The 19,151-nt window shown below is 41.8% G+C and overlaps 1 protein-coding gene and 1 long non-coding RNA gene across 19 annotated transcripts in view; one reads left to right on the top strand and one right to left on the bottom strand.

Moving 5' to 3' along the window:
• TENM2 (teneurin transmembrane protein 2) overlaps nucleotides 1-19,151 on the top strand; it is a 523,183-nt gene that overhangs the window by 476,275 nt on the left and 27,757 nt on the right. The window lies entirely within an intron of this gene.
• Nucleotides 1-19,151, bottom strand: part of LOC113264063 (uncharacterized) — a 101,500-nt gene that overhangs the window by 44,422 nt on the left and 37,927 nt on the right. For 3 of the 7 annotated variants that reach the window (XR_008959233.1, XR_007191157.2, XR_006410875.3), the window contains exons 4-6: nucleotides 3,468-3,539; nucleotides 2,446-2,500; nucleotides 64-1,228 (exon numbers count right to left, since the gene is read on the bottom strand). This is a non-coding gene — a long non-coding RNA (uncharacterized LOC113264063). Of the gene's footprint in view, nucleotides 1-63; nucleotides 1,229-2,445; nucleotides 3,540-5,108; nucleotides 5,339-19,151 lie in introns of all 7 variants that reach the window. The other 4 variants (XR_007191156.2, XR_007191155.2, XR_006410876.3 and 1 more) reach the window with 4 other exon arrangements.

Consider the following 19,151-nt stretch of genomic DNA (forward strand, 5'->3'; position numbering starts at 1 on the left):
ATAGAAGCCATATCCCTTTGGGAAAAACACTGTTTCCTAGGAGAGAAAAAGGTGGGGATTTACCTTATGCTCTATCTAGCTGGGGATAGCTTCAGTCTTCTTGTCACACGTGCCATCTTCTCCCTTGACTTTCAATCTTTGGCCAATTCGACAAATGAGTTGGTGCCTCGAGCCTACTGTGTGCTGAGTAATTTGATGAATACTGGAAGAATGAAAATCGTATAGTGTACTCTTTACACTCAAGGAGTTTAACAGCCCTTGACGAAGGGTAATCCGGTGGGTTAAGTGAGAGGGACATCTAGGGCCTGACGGAATCACAGAGGAGGAGATACCACCCAGCCGAAGGCGATCAGGGAAGGCCCCCCCCCCCACAGGGAAATCACAAGCAAACCACGGTAGAAAGTTTTAACCAACCGTAGCTTCCCCACAAGTTACATCTTTTAAGAACTAACACTCATTGAGGACTTTTCATGATGCAAGCTGTATATTAAATGCTTATTTTCACAGCCCCACAGGGGTACTTACCTCTGTCCTTCCGATGAGGAAACACAGGTTCTGGGAAGCTACGTAACCTGTCCGAAGGCACCGGGGCCAGAGGATGGCACAGTTCTGTCTTCGTGTCTGGCTCACTTGCCAATATCCTTAACCACCAAGCCCCACAGATTCTGGATTAAATTCACTGTCATCCAGATAATCTGGGTCCTGCCCTAGTCACTTACCTGGCACTAGGAAGGACTGATTGATTTTTAATCTCATGCTAACCCCTGGCCCCATGGCGGGGAGTCCTAGGGATCCCAGTCCTCATCAGATTCAGCACATATTTACCGAACACCTACTACAAGCCAGCCCTGGAGATCTATATGGCACCCCAAGTAAAATCCCTACCCTCCTGCAGTTGGGGGTCAGGGGTGGGGAAGGGGACAAGAGGGGCAGACAGTCAGTACACTAAAGAAACTGCAGATTAAGATAAGCCCTGGGAAGAGAGTAAACAATGGCACACCGCAGGGTTTAACCACGACTTTGGAATCACACTTGGGTAGTAACTTCGGCCTGTTATTGGACTGAAATCCACCCCGCCCAGGCTACCTCCCAGCAGGGCCAGGCCACTCCATATTAAGATTCTGCCTTGGTCTAGTTGGAGCCTCATTCTTCACATTAGGTTATCAGCAGTCTCCCATGTTTTTCTTCCTGTGCTGGTATCTGCAAGGTTGCAAACGGCAGTATCTTCCTAAAGACAAAAATGAAATGAGATTAGTAGCTAAATCCTTAATGACTGGATTTCAGGGCTGTATAATTGATTTTTGATATGCTGCACTGTTGAAGTTGATTGTAAGCAGTAATCGTGCCTTTTCTCTGATAAATCAGTTATGCATTTTGACTAAGTTTTCAAAATAAAGATAAATGTGGCCATAAAATAAAATGGCTATAATCCCAACTCTGAATATTAAAAATCTTAATAATGATACTTGTGGTAATTAGCAGAAGTTAGGCACGCAAGTCTTATAACTGAATTTCTGCCAGGGTTCGATTTGCTGGCATCATGTTTATGCAAATCAAAACACAGCTTTATCTATCAACACCTCAACATTTAATTGTCTGGTGTTAGTTCCTGTAACAATAATCACATATCCATTTAGCTCTCTTAAATGAAAATCACTATGAGATTATAACAGGTTGAGTGGACTGAAAATGTAATTTGAAAATGAGGGAGAAAGCCTGGAATTTATTTGCATCTCATTTATTTTAATTCAATTCATAAATTGTTTAGTGAATGAAATAAAAGCAACTCCTGGAAATTGCAGGGGAGCAATTGGAAGAAGGTGTAAAAGAAAGGTGGAGCGGGCTGTGGATGAAGAGAACTGGGGGTGTCCCTTTAGTCAGGTTCTTCGTGAGCCCAGGGCAGGGAGGTTTGCGGCCCCTCAAACCAAAGCGACCTATTGGCCCGCACAAGGCAAAGCAGGCTCTCCTCGCTCTACCTCCAGTGCTGACATTTCTTTTCCCTCTATCTATCTTGACCTCCATTGTCAAATGGGGCCCTGAAATTTTTCATTCATTCGTTCAGATTACTAGAATGGGGACTCTTTCCTGCGTGTAACTATCTTGTTTTTTTAATTTTCTCTTGGATTTAAGTCTCCTCTGTATTTGGGCTGCAAATTAAACCAACATTATACATATTTTTAAAAACATGTTAGCTAAGTGCCAAGCACTGTGGAGTGAGTAGACTAGAGAGAGAGAAAGAAAACTAAATCTTTGCCAGCAAGAAGTTTGCGTTCCAGTGGAGGCAACAATGTGAATCGTGTGGCATAAGCTGTAACAGAGGCAACGTCGCAAGGAAAGCAAGAGTCAGTTGTGTCAGGAGAGGATGGACTGAGGCCAGATAAGCAACAAGCCCTACAATCCAGGAGCTGCAAATAAGACAGGCCGCTCGCCCTGGTGGTGACTCACTGCGCTTGCCATCTTGTGATCCCACCGCAGTAGGCAAATGACCTCGCAGGTTGCTCTGGAAGGAAAAGGGGGCTGAATGAGCAGAGCTGGGCATGGCCTGCATCACTTCAACTGAACCGCAGGACAGCCTAGGAAATGCTGTCTTTCTGAGTCCCTAAGGACCAAAAAAAAATGAAAGAGTTCGTGAACACATAGCAGGGTCTCTGCCATCTGGATCAGGAAGAGCTTCACGGAAGAGTTGGAATCAGTTCTGAAGAGCAGTAGGAATTAGCCTGGCCAAGATATGGGGAAGGGGTGATCTGATCAGAAGTGTTGCCTGTGAAACGACAGGTCAAAAAGGGGAAGAGCATTTCAGGAAACCTTAACTCACCTGGGCCAGAGGGAAGGGGAATGTGTTACACTGTGGTACAGAAAAAGAATGCTTTGGCCAGAGGCAGCACGTGGAAAGGAATATTTTGCTAGGATGACATTTATCCAGAGGACCGTGGGGAACGGTTGCAGGGTTTAATTAGCAGAGTGATGTGTTGGGATGTGTAGTCTTAGAAAGACCTCTCAGCTTTCCTCAGGTGTGGAGGAAGATAGATTAGAAGGGGACAAGATAGGAGGAGAGGGACAGCACAGAAGCAACTGCAGTAACCCAAACAAAGAACTAAATCACTAACAGTAAAGAGAAAAAGAAGAGGGAGGGAGGGATCTGGGAGCTACTTAGCTCACACAATTAACAGGATTTGACAAGCAGCAGGGTTGCTGTATCATGCTCTCCTTTTGAGGCTCCCTCCCCACAATCATTTGGACTGGGAAACTGAGTGGCTGTCTAGACTTTGTGAACTGGCCTGCCAGGCTCTGTGAAGGACAGAGGCAGGGGACTGAACCCCAAGACAGACGTGTGACATTCTGACAGCCACAGCCCTGCCTCTTGGAATGAGGAAAAAATTGTTGCTCCTTCATGAGAGACAGGGAATTTGCAGAGAATCCGTGGTGCAGCAACAGAGGCTATCAAGCACTGACGCAAGCAGACTTACCTCTCCCAGGGACCGTCAAGCTCCTAGGAATCTGGCCAGTTGAGTGATGTGAGGACCCAAGGCTGAGCTTCCCTAGAATTCAGAAGGAACCAAAAATCCCAGTGAAGCTACCATGATAGACCAGTGCCCAGTGAAATTCTAAGCCACCCAGCCAGGGACATGTCTTGGGTGAGGAATGTGTTGGTGGCATTTCCAAATAGGCTGGTGAAATGTAAGATGGTGGACGGATAGACCATCAAAGAACCACATCCTTCCATCAAAAGCTTTGGCAAAATCTGATGTGTTAGTCCCTTCTTTCCAGCCCAAACTCAATGCGAGAATAATTTTCGTTATGTCTCCCAAAGATGTCTCAAGGAATCTCATTTGAAAGAGTCTGTTCCACTCCACTCCTTTCTCTGTTCTCTCTGGCCTTTCAAACACACACAAAACAGTTCCATCAGGGCATCTGTAAGTTCCATGAGCACAGGCACCACCTCACCACTCTATCCCTGGTGACAAGTGCCATATGATAGGCACTCAGACACCAGGTGAGGAGGGAAGAGGGGATGACCAAGCCTCTTTAAGGCTCCGCCTTAGAAGGTGCATCTGTGTGCGAACACCGCCCCCCTAGCTCACCCAAAGCAGGCACGAGCTCACAAACACACTTCCCCGATATCTGTCAGGAATCTTCCCACTGCAAAAGACGGGAAGCCCACTCAGACTAGTGTAATAAGAACGGGCATTCACTGTCTTGCCTAATGGGCCCCCACAAGCCCAAATGATGTCATCGGGCTGACACCGCTTTCTTTTTCTCTTTCTCATGGTCCCCTTCCGTCCCCCAGCATTATTGCTCTTGGCAGTTGGCCCAATTTTCTCCCACAGTAGACCAGTGACCTCGTCACACGGGGGAGTCAGGCAGAATTGGCCAAAGGTGACTTCAGGCTGACATCAGCTTAGCTTAGTGAACACGGAAAAAAGAATCTCCCACATCACTTACATTAAAAAAAATAATAAGTAAATCCCAGGTGACTGACCTGATACAGATGCAGATCTATGATTGGCCAGCATGAGGTCACATGTGGATGCATGTACCTTGTGTCGGACATCTCAGTAAAACCACCTGAACAGGGGAAGCCTTACAGAAAGGGGGTGCTGCACCCAAAGAAGTAGATTAAATCTCTCACACACACACGCACACACACACACACCCCAAATATATTCTACGTCCTCCATCCCTCCAGAGCCGAATCATAAGGCACACTGCTGGTCCTGAGGCTCTGTTCATGTATCACCGTCCCCACTAGCAAGTCTTTTTTCTAGATTTTTTTGGAAGAGAGCAGAAACCAACCTCTTCTACTGAGATTTAAAACTCCTGTTCTTTCCTGAAATGGATTCAGTGCGTGATTCTCTCTGAAAAGGAGGCAGACAACCACCTCTAGGATAGTCCCTCCTGATTACGATTTACATAGAGATTGCGGAAGCAAAAAAACAACTACGTGTGTAGGTAGCAGAACAAAAGAAAAATCACTTCCAAGATCATCTTCCATCATGATATTGGTATTCGTGTCCTTCCCAAGAAGAGGTGGGAGTTAGTAATCTTGTTGGGGTTTCCATATGATTAATAGGACATTGCAATTACACATCGGCTGGGGTTAGTTTTACCTTTGTGGCGAATGACAGTGACACAGGAGCGAGGTGGGAGGCAGCCGCGCACGCGAACACACGCAATGTGAACTCAGTTCCGCGTGGAGCCCACTCAGCAGCTCTGCTCATCTTCAGTCACCACGGAAGCCTGAATTGTGCCAGCCCCTCCCGCCGCAGTGCGTGCAGGCTGCACCAGTACTTGCTACGTCAGACCTCTATGTGTTAGTGCACGCGGTACTCAGCGTATACTGGTGAACGAAACAGACAGGACTCAGTGTTATATCGTGAGCCGTGCTTGTGCACACAGGACTTGTGATAAATTTAATATCAGCTTAATATATAATTAGAAGGGCAAGCCTCTGCAAACACATTAAACCACGTATTCCCCAAACAAGTATTACTTTTGGCTGACTTGCTATTTTGGAAGGTGTGGTGGAAAAGTGGAAAGACCCTCCTGCCATAGCAAAGGGAAACAGATAATAACAAATAGATGAACATGGGGCGCCTGGGTAGTGCAGCCGTTAAAGCGTCTGCCTTCGGCTCAGGGCGTGATCCCGGCGTTCCGGGATCGAGTCCCACATCGGGCTCCTCTGCTGGGAGCCTGCTTCTTCCTCTCTCACTCACCTGCTGTGTTCCCTCTCTCGCTGGCTGTCTCTCTGTCACATAAATAAATAAAATCTTTAAAAAAAAAAAACAAATGAACATATAATATAAAGAAATTGTGATGGGTGCCATGAAGAAAAATACAGGGTGCAGGTAAGAGGGAATATCTGATTTAGGTCAGGCCACTCTAAGGAAGTGACATTTGAGCTGAGAACCGAAGAGCAGGAATTTTTCAGGCATGGGATGGGAGGCAAGCCTCCCACACTAGTGGATCAGCAGGTGCAAATGCCCTGAAGCAGGCGAGAATGTTGCTTCTATCCTGAGCAGAAGGAGAGCTAGCGTGGCTGGAGCAAACTAGCTGGGGGCAAGGTCAAGGACACAGGCCCTTAGTGACCCTGGTAAGGACTTTAGAAATATACAAGTCCTCCGCATGGACACATTGGTGAATGAAAGGCACCTTCATCTGCAGACTAGACTGTCTACCTTCCTTCTTAGAGGCTTGGAGACACGAACATACTCGGATTCTGGAAAGTTCAGATCGAGAGGTGACAAGTACAAGCCTATTCAGGTCATCCGGGCTGAGCCTACATACCAGATGCCTCTCTTCTCTGCCATATCTGTACCAGCAGACCAACCACCTCTACTAGAATATTCCCTCAGCATCTGAAATGAAGTTCTCTGCCTGTGCGGGGCCTTTGCTTACTACTCGAGCTTTCACTTGCTGACTTCCCCACCTGGAATATTCTCCCCAACTCTTTTCTTGCCCTCACCTGTAAAGTCTTCACCATCCTTCAAGGTCCCCCTGAGGCAGCACTTCCTCTAGGAAATGGTCCTTGTGAGCCCAGTTCTAAGTGTCCTTCCTCCTTCCCATAGTTCCTTCCTGTTTTTACTCTCATTATAGCACTAATGTTTTCATGGTTGGCTCACGTGTCTTTACCCTCCTCTGACCTGTAAGCTTCATGAGAGCAAGGACCATAAATGTCCTGCTCTATTTTAAATGCTGATCACAGTAACAGGCACATACTAGGTACTCAATAAATATTTGGTGAGTTAATGAATGGGATTTTAAGTTGACATCATGAAACTCCACTCTCTCTAACCGCTATTAATTCCAGGTTTGGGGAGCTTCCCAAAATGACTCTAATTGTTCTTTGGAATGAAGCCTTTCAGTTATTTGGAGATCACAGATGTCCTAGCCACATTTTCTCTTCCCAGTTTTCCACATGAGAACCCCGGATCATGAGAGTTGCCATGGTTCTTAAAGTGGGTCTGATTCAACCGCCTTATCCACAAATGTTTGCTGAGTACCAAGTACTTTCGAAAATAATATGGACACTAAGAACAATGAAGTCCCTACCCACCGGAAGCTCACAGGCCATTACAGATAAGGAAACTGAGGCATTAAAGGTAAAAGACTGCTTTGCAGTGACAAAGCCAATCAGTGTCAAAACTGCAGAGTCGAAACTGCAACTCAAATTCAGGTCTTTCCACCTTTCTACCTCACCATCGTCCAAAACAGCAAGTCATCCAAAAAATAATGTTTGCTTAGGGAATACATTATTTAATGTGTTTGCAGAGGCTTGCCCTTCTAATTATGCATTATTTAAGCGAATATTAAATTTATAGCCAGTTGTTTTGTCTGCACAAGCACCGATCCCAATGTAGCATTGAGTCTTGTTGTGTGGCAACTGGGAGAGCTGCTTTATCAATCCCAGAGGACTGACCCAGCAAGGAAATGAAGATGTCCTCTAGGCCTGGCTTTCCCTCTGGGTAGGTGAATACCTAAACTCTCTAAAGCAGGAATTCAGCTTTTAAATGTCTCCAGCCACGGAAAATCTCATGCCCTCCCTCACTCACCTTTGTGGGCTTTCCCACGCTCAGAATATGACAAAGTATTTCTCTGTAAGTCTAACTGAAACCTCTCCTGCTGTGCTACAATGCCTTTTCCTGGAGGGGATCCAGCCCAGTGTTCATTTCCTCCTTCATGTTTCTCAAATCACCGGCTCCCGTCAGTGCCCCTCGAGCTAAGTTAGAGTCACTGGTTATGGGCCCAGCAGGGCCATTCTTACGACAGCGTTTCCTTTTCTCGGGGTTTTTTACGAGCCTCCTTGTGACAGGCGTGTACTTGGTGAGATCAAAACATTCTGGGGGGAGATTCCACAGGGGAAACTACTTCCCAAAGTCTGCCCTCTGCAAAAATAAAAACCATGCTAAATAGCTGAGTTTTATTAACTGGGGAAGCCAGGCTGAGGAAAATGCCCGATAATTAAAAATAATGGCTTCCTTACAAACACAAAATTGTATTAATTTAAAAATTGGTTTCTTTATCACTGAATACCTACCAAGCCGGCTGGGAAGGGAATTGTGCTGATCCTGGCAGTGAAAATAATTCAAAATAACTTTTATGTTCTCCAGGAAGCCTCAAGGTTAATTTAAATATTGTTAGATGGGTAATTTAATTCAGAATAAGAGAACAGTGTGGCTAAATTAAAGCTTCTGCACACTCTCAGCTGGGGGCAGATGCCCGTGAAGGAGTGAGCATGCCTGTCCCACCCTCCAACATCCACACCCCACAGCTGAGGCACCTCCTCTTCACAAATGGCACCCTCATAATCAAAGATACTCGATTAGATGACACAACAGGCCTGAACTTTCAGCTGCCAGTAAATGTACCATATTTAATTATTAGAAGGATTGGGCATTTTTTTAGAAATTATACATTTCAAACGTTAGAGTGACATGACCAAGATGGAGACATTAGTCGTTCCTGACTTTGTTCTTCCTCACAAGAATAACACCTACTGAGGGACAAGACACCACTGAGACAATCCTAGAACATAGGCGTGAGGCTGAAGTTCTCCCCCAACCACAGAGACCAGGACAGACTGGAATAGAAATCTAAAAGGAACAGCTACACACTGACCACGTTGTCCCAGGCCAGTGTCATACCAAGCAAAGAGGTCTCCCTTGAGCCTTCAAGTCCTCGAGGCGGGGAAGAGAGTCCAGATGGGGCATCCAGCCCCCAGACCCCCCCCACACACACACAGGATTGTGGGTTACTTTGTGAAAGCCCCTACTCCAGTCTTGCCCCATGGTGACTATAGTAGAATCTGCAGGGCTTGACCCTTAGGAAACTGATTGTGATAAAGAAAGAAGGAGAAGCTTGCAACAGCCAGCACACGGATCTTGGCAGACCAAGCTCCTACCCACAGAGCCCAAATAGTACTCCCAACCAGTACCCCATCTGCAGAACCAAGTTGTGGGTGCAGTCTGACCATGGAACTCAGCAGGCTGCAAATCTGCCTGATTCAGGTCCTCAAATGAGGAGTTTCACTGGCCCTGGACCCCCTGCCCAGGCAGGGGAACTGAATCATAACCCCATTGTTGAGTGTGGCTCCCAGCCCAATCTGACTGGAAGGGCTGGTGGGAACACCTGGAAGCTGAATAGCCCAGTAATGACAAGCTGAGAGGAAGGCAGAGAGAGCTAATCACCCCCAGACCAAAATCAGTCCCAGAAAGGGAGGGTTCCCCTGCTCTGCCCATGCAGGACGAGTTAGTTCACAGCTCCACTCACAGTTTAGTATAGCTCCTGGCCACTCCCAACCAGAAAGCTCAGTCAGAACATTTTGGAGGTTCTCGGAATGGGCCCTCCCCTGTACCCAGGCAAAGGAGCTGAATCAAAGCCACATCCACTACTGAGTGGGACTCCCCACCCTGACTGACCAGAAGGGCTGGTGGGAACGCCTGGAGGTTACATACCTCAGCAAGCTCAAGCTGAGAGGTGGGCACACAAGCTGAGAGCCTGCAGAGCAAAGCCAGTGGCCCTATTCAGCCAGGGAACCTGGAGCAAGGGTTGGCTTGAGTCAAAACCACAAAGAGCCTTACGAGCTTTGGAACTAGTTCTGCTGCACCTGGACAAGCAGCCTAATTCATAGCCCTGCTTATTGCTGAACACAGCCTTTAGCCTGCCCTACCAAGGCACCTAACCAGAACACACAGGAAGCTGCATAGCCCGTCTTACAATGACACTTGAAAAGAAGGCACAGCCCCTGGTTTTCCGCATCTGCAAAACAAAAAGAGTGGCCCTGTCTAGACAGGGAATTCAGTGCAAACTCTTCCCTGATTTGAGTCTCCAAACAACAAGCCTAGAAGGACCTAGATACCATCCTGCTGCCCTTCCAGGGCAGAGAAGCTGAATTCATAGCCCCATCCATGGCTGAATATAGTACCCAGTCCCAACAGTATAGTAAGCCTGACCAGAGAACTGAGAAACCACGGAGCCCATCCTATAGCCTCAACTGAGCAAAGAACCAACCCAATAGTCTGCTCCAATTGTTCTCAACTAGCAGCACACTCCTTCACCCCCGGCCTCAAATCTCAGGCAGTTGCCTTGCCTAGAAATTAACCCTGAAGCAAGACACACCTGCCCAAGGACATTACCAGCAGGCACATCCAGAAACCGAAACTGGGCTGACTAGGGAAGAACTGTCTCTACCAAAGCAAATCTTTAAAGTCTTGAAGAGACTACTTACTCAAATGCGCAGATACAAATGTAAGGAGTCAAGGATCACAATAAATCAGGTAAATATGACACCACCAAAGGAAACTAATACAGTTTCAATAACTGACCTTAAAGAAATGGATATGTATTAACTATCAAAGAATGAAGAATAGTCCTCTTGAAATTTAGAGAACTACAAGAACACTCAGACAACTGTACAAAATTAGGAAAATAATGCATGAACAAAATGAGAAGTTCAAAAAAGAAATAGAAACCATTAAAAAAAATCTTACACCTGAAAAATACAGTGACTAAAGAATTCAGTAGAGTGCTTCAAAACTATACTTGACCATGCAGAAGAAAGAATCAATAACCTGGAAGACAGGACATTTGAAATTGCCCAGTTGGAGAAGTAAAAAGAAAAAAGAATGAAAAAGAGTAGAGAAAGCCTACCGAACTTAGGAGACATATTCAAAAGAAACAATATCTGCATTAGGGGAATTCCAGAAGGGGAAGACAAAGAGAAAGGAAAACTATATTTAAAGCAATAATGTCTAAAAACTTCTCAATCATGGGGAGAGAAATAGACATCCATGAGGCCCAAAGGCTCCCAAATGCTTGACGTTGAATAGGCCTACACCAAGACACATTATAATTAAAATTGTCAAAAGTCAAAGACACGGGGTTGCCTGTCTGGCTCAGTCGGTAGAGCATGCAACTCTTGATCTTGGGGTCATGAGTTTCAGCCCCATGTTGGGTGTAGAGATTACTCAAAAAAAAAAAAAAAAAATCTAAGACAAAGAATTTTGAGAACAGGAAGAAAAAAGAAGTTACACTCAAGGGAATACAGACTTTCCTGAACAAGCAAAAGCTGAGGAAGTTCATCATCACTATACCTGCCTTATGAGAAATGCTAAAGGGAGTTCTTTAAATGGAAATAAAAGGATTCTAATTAACATCATAAAAAAAATAAAAAGAAATGGAAGCCTGGCTGACAGTGGGTGGAGCATGCAACTCTTGCTCTTGGAGTTGTAGGTTCAAGACCCATGTTAGGTTAGAGGTTACTTAAAAATAAAATTTAAAAATAAGAAGAAAGCATAAGACTCCTTTTAAGTAAATATGTAGTCAGTGTTAGATTCTATAATATGTTAATGGTGGTATGAAATTCACAACTCAAAAGTTAAAAAACAAAGGTAATAAAAATACCAGTAACTACAATAATCTATTATTAGTTACATAATATAAAAATATGTAAACTATAATATCAATAACCCAAAATGTGAGAAAGAGAAGAAGTAAAAGTGTAAAGTTTAGTAATTCTATTAAAATTAAGTTGGTATCAGTTTAAAATACAGTATAATAGTTTGAAGATAAGTTATGTAAACCTCAAGGTAACTGCAAAAGGGAAACCTGTAGTAAATATACAAAAGAACATATTAAAGAAGTCTAAGCATACTGATACCAAAAGAATAAAAAAAAAAACAAAAAAGCATATAAGAAACAATGGATCTACAAATAGCTAGAAAACAGTATTTTAAATGGTAAGTCCTTACCTATAAACAATTACTTTAAACATAAACATATCAAATTCTCCAATGAAACATCATAGAATGGCAGAATGGATAAAAAACAAAATTCAGCAATATCCTGCCTACAGGAGACTCACTTTAGGCTTAAAGACACATACACATTGAGATTGAAGAGCTGGAAAAAAGATTGCAAGCATAAAGCAATAACAACAACAATGCAGGAGTACCTATACTTCTATCAGACTAAATAGACTTTAAACTAAAAATGGTATCATTATATAGTAATAGATGAGTCAAGCCATCGAGAAGAGATAACAATTATATTTACCCAACACTGGAACACCTAAATATGTAAAAGAAAAAATAAGAGAACTAAAAGAAATAAACAGCAATACAATAATAGCTGGGGACTCTAATAGAATCAGACAGAGAAGCAAAAAGGAAACAGATTTGAATAACACTGTTTACCAAACAGACCTAACAGACATGTACAGAACCTTCTATCCAACAAGAGCAGAATACACATTCTTCTCAAGTGCACATGGAACATTTTTTTTTTTTTTTTTTTTGGATAGACCATACATTAGGCCACAAAACAGGTCTTAGAAAATTCAAGATTGAGGGCACCTGGGTGGCTCAGTTGGTTAAGCTTCTGACTTTGGCTCAGGTCAGGATTTCAGGGTGTCCGATCAAACCCCTCATCAGGCACTCGGCTGGGGAGTCTTTCTCCCTCTCCTTCTGCCCTTACCCCCACTTGTGCTCACTCTCTCTCTCTCAAATAACTAAAATCTTTTTTTAAATTTTTTTTTAAAAAAGGAAAATCAAGGGGCACCTGGGTGGCTCAGTCGTTGAGCGTCTGCCTTCGGCTCAGGGCGTGATCCCGGCGTTCTGGGATCGAGCCCCACATCAGGCTTCTCCGCTGGGAGCCTGCTTCTCCCTCTCCCACTCCCCCTGCTGTGTTCCCTCTCTCGCTGGCTGTCTCTCTCTCTGTCAAATAAATAAATTAAATCTTCAAAAAAAAAAAAAAGGAAAATCAAGATTGAAATCATAGCAGGCATTTCCTCCAACCACAATGGTATAAAACCAGAAATCAATAACCAGAAGAGAACTGGAAAATGCACAAATACATGGAAATTAAACAACACTCTCTGACCAATGAAGAAATCAAAAGAGAAATAGAAAGTATCTTGAGAGAAAAGAATATAGAAACGAAACATACCAAAACTTCAAACTGCCAAAGCAGTTTCAGTGAAGGCGGTCATGGCAACAAACATCTATCTCAAGAAACAAGAAAAGTGTCATGTAAGAAACCTAACTTTGCAACTCGGGGAAAGAGAAAAAGAACAAATGAATCCAAAAGTTAGAAGAAAGGAAATAAAGATTAGAGCAGAAACAAGTGAAATGCAAAAAAAGGAAAGAAATGAAATACAGACTAAAAAGAATGTAGAAAAGATCAGTGAAAGTAAAAGCTGATTCCTTGAAAAGATAAACAAAATTATAAAGCCTTTAGTTATTCACCAAGAAAAAAAAGAGGACTCAAAATTAGAAATCAAAGAGGAGATATTACAACTGATTCAACAGAAATACAAGGATCATAGGGTGCCTGGTGACTCGGTTAAGCATCTGCCTTCGGCTCGGGTCACGGTCCCAGTGTCCTGCGATCAAGCCCTGCATTGGGTTCCCTGCTCACTAGAGAACCTGCTTCTCTCTCTCCCTCTTCCTCTCCCCATGCTTGTGCTCTCTCCCTCTCTCTCTCAAATAAAATTGTTTTTTAAAAAAAGTACAAGGAACATAATACTATGAACAATTATACACCAATAAATTGGACAACCTAGAAGAAATGGATAAATTTCTAGAAACATGCAACCTACCAAAACTGTATCATGAACAAATAGAAAATATGAGCAGACAGATTGCTACTACAGAGATTCAATCAGTAATCAAAAAAGTCCCCACAAACAAATTCCAGCTTCACTGCTGAATTCTACCAAATATTCAAAGAATTAACACCAATCCTTTTAAAACTCTTCCAAACTCCTTTTATGAGGCCAGCATTACCCTGATACTAAGACCAGATGAGGACACCACACGAAAAGAAAATTATAGGCAATATCCCTGATGAACACAGACATAAAAATTCTCAGCAAAATATTAGCAAACCAAATCAACAATACATTAAAGGGTCATACACCATGAGTAAGTGCATTTTTTTTTCCAGAGATACAAAGATGTTTCAACATATTGAAATCAGTCATCGTGACACATTATAGTAACAAAATTAGGGATAAAAATCATATGATTATCTCAATAGATGCAGAAAACATTTGACAAAATTCAACATTTTTGGTAACAACTCTCAACCAAGCAGGTAAAAAGGGAACATTCTTCAAGACAATAAAGGCCATTTATGAAAAGCCCACAGTTAACCCCAAACTCAGTGGTGAAAAGCTGAAAGCTTTTCCTCCAAGATCAGGAATAAGACAAAGATGCCCATTCTCACCTCTCTTAATCAACATAGTATTGGAAACCCTAGCCAGAGTAGTTAGGCAAGAAAAAAGAAATAAAAGGCATCCAAATTGAAAAAGAAGTAAAACTGCTGCTATCTGCAGATGACATAAAATTATATATAGAAAACCCTACAAACAGCTGGGTGGCTCAGTAGGTTAAGCACCTGCCTTCGGCTCAGGTCATGATCCCAGGGTCCTGGGACTGAGTCCCTGCATTGGGCTCCCTGCTCAGCAGGGAGCCTGCTTCTCCTTCTCTCCCTACTTGTGTGTGCTCTCTCTCTCTCTCTCTCTCTCTGGCAAATAAATAGGGAAATTCTTTATAAAAAGAAAAGAAAAAAAAGAAAATCCTAAAGACTCCATCAAAAAACTGTTAGAATAAACAAATTCAGAAATGTTAGAGAATACAAGTCAATACACAAAAATTTTTGTGTTTCTATATGCTCATGAACTATCAGAAAGAAATTAAGAATATAATCCCATTTATAACTATATCAAAAAGAATAAAATCAGGGCGTCTGGGTGGCTCAGTCAGTTAAGCATCTGCCTTCAGCTCGGGTCATGATCCCAGGGTCCTGGGATTGAGTCCTGCATCGGGCTCCCTGTTCCACAGGGAGTCTGCTTCTCCCTCTGCTCCTACCTCTCACTCATTCTCTCAGTCTCTCTCCCTCATTCTGTCTCTCTCAAATAAATAAAATCTTAAAAAAAAAGAATAAAATCATTAGGAATAAATTTAATCAAGGTGGTGAAAGACCCGTACACTGATGTAACACCTGTGGGACCCCCTAGCCAAACACCAACTCCCACTCCAACAACAGTCATCCTACTAGGGCAGCTCTAGAGCCAAGCACGCTGAGAACTGCCCCCTCCCCAGCCCATGCCTGCTTTGGCTCAACTGTCCTGGCAGGATAGCCCCGGCACAGAGCACCCCAGGACCCCCTGATCTGCACCCACTCCAGCTCCAGCCATCCTGCCAGGCACACACAGTTTGTGCAGGGAATGTTTCTACATAAGGCCACTCTTTCAAGATTAGGATAGATGGCTGTTCCACCTAATTCATAAAAAGAAACACACAAAGTCAAACAAAATGAGGAGACAGACTATATTTTAAACAAAAGAACAAGAATATGTTGGCTAATTGAATTTAAATTATAAAAAAAAAAAAACAAGATAAAACCTCGGGGGGGGAGAAACCTAATGAAAAAAAAAATAAGTAATTTACTTGATAAAGAGTTCAAAGTAATGGTCATAAAGATGCTCACTAAACTCAGAAGAAAAATGGAGGAATACAGTGAGAATTTCAACCAAGAGTTAGAAAATGTAAGGAAGTACCAAACAGAAGTCACAGAGCCGGAGAATGCAATAACTGAACTGAAAAATACACGACAGGGTATCGACAGCAGATTAAATAACATAGAACAGATCAGCAAGCTGAAAGACAACCAGAAAAGCAAACAGAAAAAAGAATTTTAAAAAATGAGAATAATTTAAAGGACCTCTAGGACAACACCAAGCATACTGATATTTACATAGGGGTCCCAGAAGGAAAAGGGAGAAAGGGGCAGAAAATTTATTTGAAGAAATAATGGCTGAAAACTTCCCTAACCTGGGGAGGGGGGTGGGGGGAATATATATTCAGGCCCGAGAAGAATATAAAGTCCCAACAAGATGAACCCAAAGAGATCCACACCAAGACATATTATAATTAAAATGGCAAAAGTTAAAGAGAAAATCTTTTTTTTTTTTAAAGATTTATTTATTTATTTATTTGACAGAGATAGAGACAGCCAGCGAGAGAGGGAACACAAGCAGGGGGAGTGGGAGAGGAAGAAGCAGGCTCATAGCGGAGGAGCCTGATGTGGGGCTCGATCCCGTAACACAGGGATCACGCCCTGAGCCGAAGGCAGACGCTTAACCGCTGTGCCACCCAGGCGCCCCTAAAGAGAAAATCTTAAAGGCAGCCAAACAAAAATTTGTCAGCAGAAACTTTGCAGGTCAGAACAAAGTGATATTGGGGCGCCTGGGTGGCTCAGTCATTAAGCGTCTGCCTTTGGCTCAGGGCGTGATCCTGGCGTTATGGGATCGAGCCCCACGTCAGGCTCCTCCGCTGGGAGCCTGCTTCTTCCTCTCCCACTCCCCCTCTGCCTGTGTTCCCTCTCTCTCTGTCAAATAAATAAATAAAATATTAAAAAAAAAAAAAAAGAACAAAGTGATATTTAAAGTGCTAAAAGGGAAAAACTTGCAAGCAAGAATACTCTACCTGGCAAGGTTGTCATTCAGAACTGAAGGAGAGAGAAAGTGTTTCCAGCAAAGCAAAAGCTTATAAAGTTCATCACCACTAAACCAGCCTTATAAGAAATGTTAAAGGGTCTTCTTTAAGCCAAAAGGAAATGAGCATAACTAGAAATAAGAAAAAATATGAAAGAAAAAGATCTCACTAGTAAAGGCAAATATATAGTAAGGGCAGTAAAACAGCCTCTTAAAAAAGTCAGTATGAAGGTTAAAAGGCAAAAGTATTATTAAGTAGTTAAGGGATACACAAAATTACAATACGTAAAATAAGACATCAAAATATAAAATGTGGGAGAAGGCATAAAATGTGCTTTTAAAATGTATTCAGACTTAAGCAACTATCAGCTTAAAATAGACGTGTGTAAATATGCTATGCATATATGTATATATGCCATATACGTGTGTGTGTGTGTGTGCACGCGCATGTGTGTGTGTAAATATATATGAACCTCATGGTAACCACAAACCAAAAACCTAAAATACATAGACAAAAAAATAAAGGAATCCAAATGTAATACTAAAGAAAACCATCAAAACCACAAGGGAAGAGACCAAGAAAGGAAGAACTCCAAAAACAATTAACAAAATGGTAACAAGTAAATACTAATTGATAGTTACTTTGAATGTAAATGGACTAAATGCTCCAATTAAAATACACAGGGTGGCTGAATGGATTAAAAAAGAAAAGAAAAGAAAAGACTCATCTATATGCTGCCTACAAGAGACTAACTTCAGACCGAAAGACAAATACAGACTGAAAGTGAAGGGTTAGAATAAGAATTCTGTGTAGAAACAAAAAGAAAACTGGTATAGCAATATTCCTATCAGACAAAATAGACTTTAAAACAAAGACTGTAACAAAAGGCAATTTTTTAAAAAGGCATGATGTAATGAAACGGGACAATCCAAGAAAATGATTTAACATTCATAAATATTTATACAGCCAAAATAAGAGCACCTAAATATGTAAAGCAAAAATTAATAGACATAAAAGGAGAAATTGGCATTAATACAGTAATAGTAGGGGACTTTAATACCTCACTTACATCAATGGATAGATTATCCAGACAGAAAATTAATAAGGAAAGATTGGTCTTAAAGGACACATTAGGCCAGATGGACTTAATAGATATATATAGAACATTCCATCCAAAAAATACAGAATATGCATTATTTTTCAAGTGGACATGGAATATTCTTCAAGATAGATCACATGGTGGGCCACAAAACAAGTCTCAATACATTCAAAAAGACTGAAATCATATCAAGCATATTTTCCAACCACAATGGTACAAAACTAGAAGTCATTTACAAGGGGAAAACTGGGGGAAAAACACAAACACGTGGAGAAATGTTATTACACAACCAGTGGGTTGGTGAAAAAAGGAAATTAAAAATACCTTGAGACAAATAAAAATGGAAACACAATTTCCCCAAATCCATAAGATTTAGCAAAAGTAGTCCTAAGAGAGAAGTTCATAGCAATATAGGCCTACCTCAAGAAACAAGAAAAATTCCAAATAAATAATCTAATTTTATACCTAAAAGAACCAGAGAAAAAAACAAAAGAAACCCAAAGGTAATAGAAGGAAGAAAATAATAAAGATCAGAGCAGAATGAAATAGAGACTTAAAAAATAACAAAATATCAATGAAACTAAGATATGGTTCTTTGAAAAGATAAACAAAATCAATAAACCTTCAGCCAGCTCATTAGGAAAAAAAGAAGGCCCAAATAAAAAAGGAAATGAAAGAGAAGTTACAACTGATGCCACAGAAATGCAAAGAATAGTAAGAGATTACTGTTAACAATTATCCACTTACAAAATGGACAACCTAGAAGAAATGGTTAAGTTCCTAGAAACACACATCTTTCCAAGACTGAACCATGAACAAATAGAAAATCTGAATAGACAGATTACAAGTGATGAAATTGAATCCATAATTTAAAAGAAAACAAAAACTAAAGTCCAGGACCAGACAATTTTAAAGGTGAATTCACCAGACATTTAAGGAAGAGTTAGTACCTATCCTTCTAAAACTATTCCAAAAAATTGAAAAGAAAGGAGTTCTTCCAAACTCAATTTATAAGGCAATGTTACCTTGACACCAAGAACAGAAAAAAGACACCTCAAAAAAGCAAACAAACAAATACCTCTGATTCACATAGATGCAAAATACCTCAACAAAGTATTACCAAACTAAATTCAACAATACATTAAAAGGATCATAAACCACAATCAGGTAGAATTTATTCCAGGGATGCAAGGGTGGTTAAAAATATGCAAATCAAGCAATGTTATACACCACATTAACAACATGAAGGATAAAAATGATCATCTCAATAGATTCAGAAAAAGCATTTGAACAAAATTCAACATCCCTTTATGACAGAAACTCTGAACAAAATAGGTACCGAAGGAATGTACCTCCACATAGTAAAGGTCATCTGCGACAAACCCTCAGCTAACATCACACTCAATGGTGAAAAGCCACTTTTCTTCTGAGATGAGGAGCAAGGCTGCTAACTTTTGCCACTTTTATTCAAAGTAGTATTGGAAGTTCTAGCCAGTGCTGTTAGGCAAGAGAAAGAAAGAAAATCCAAATTGGAAAGGAAGAGGTAAAATAGTCAC

This window comes from Ursus arctos, unplaced genomic scaffold (assembly GCF_023065955.2).
Source record: "Ursus arctos isolate Adak ecotype North America unplaced genomic scaffold, UrsArc2.0 scaffold_15, whole genome shotgun sequence".
Classification (NCBI taxonomy): Eukaryota; Metazoa; Chordata; class Mammalia; order Carnivora; family Ursidae; genus Ursus; species Ursus arctos.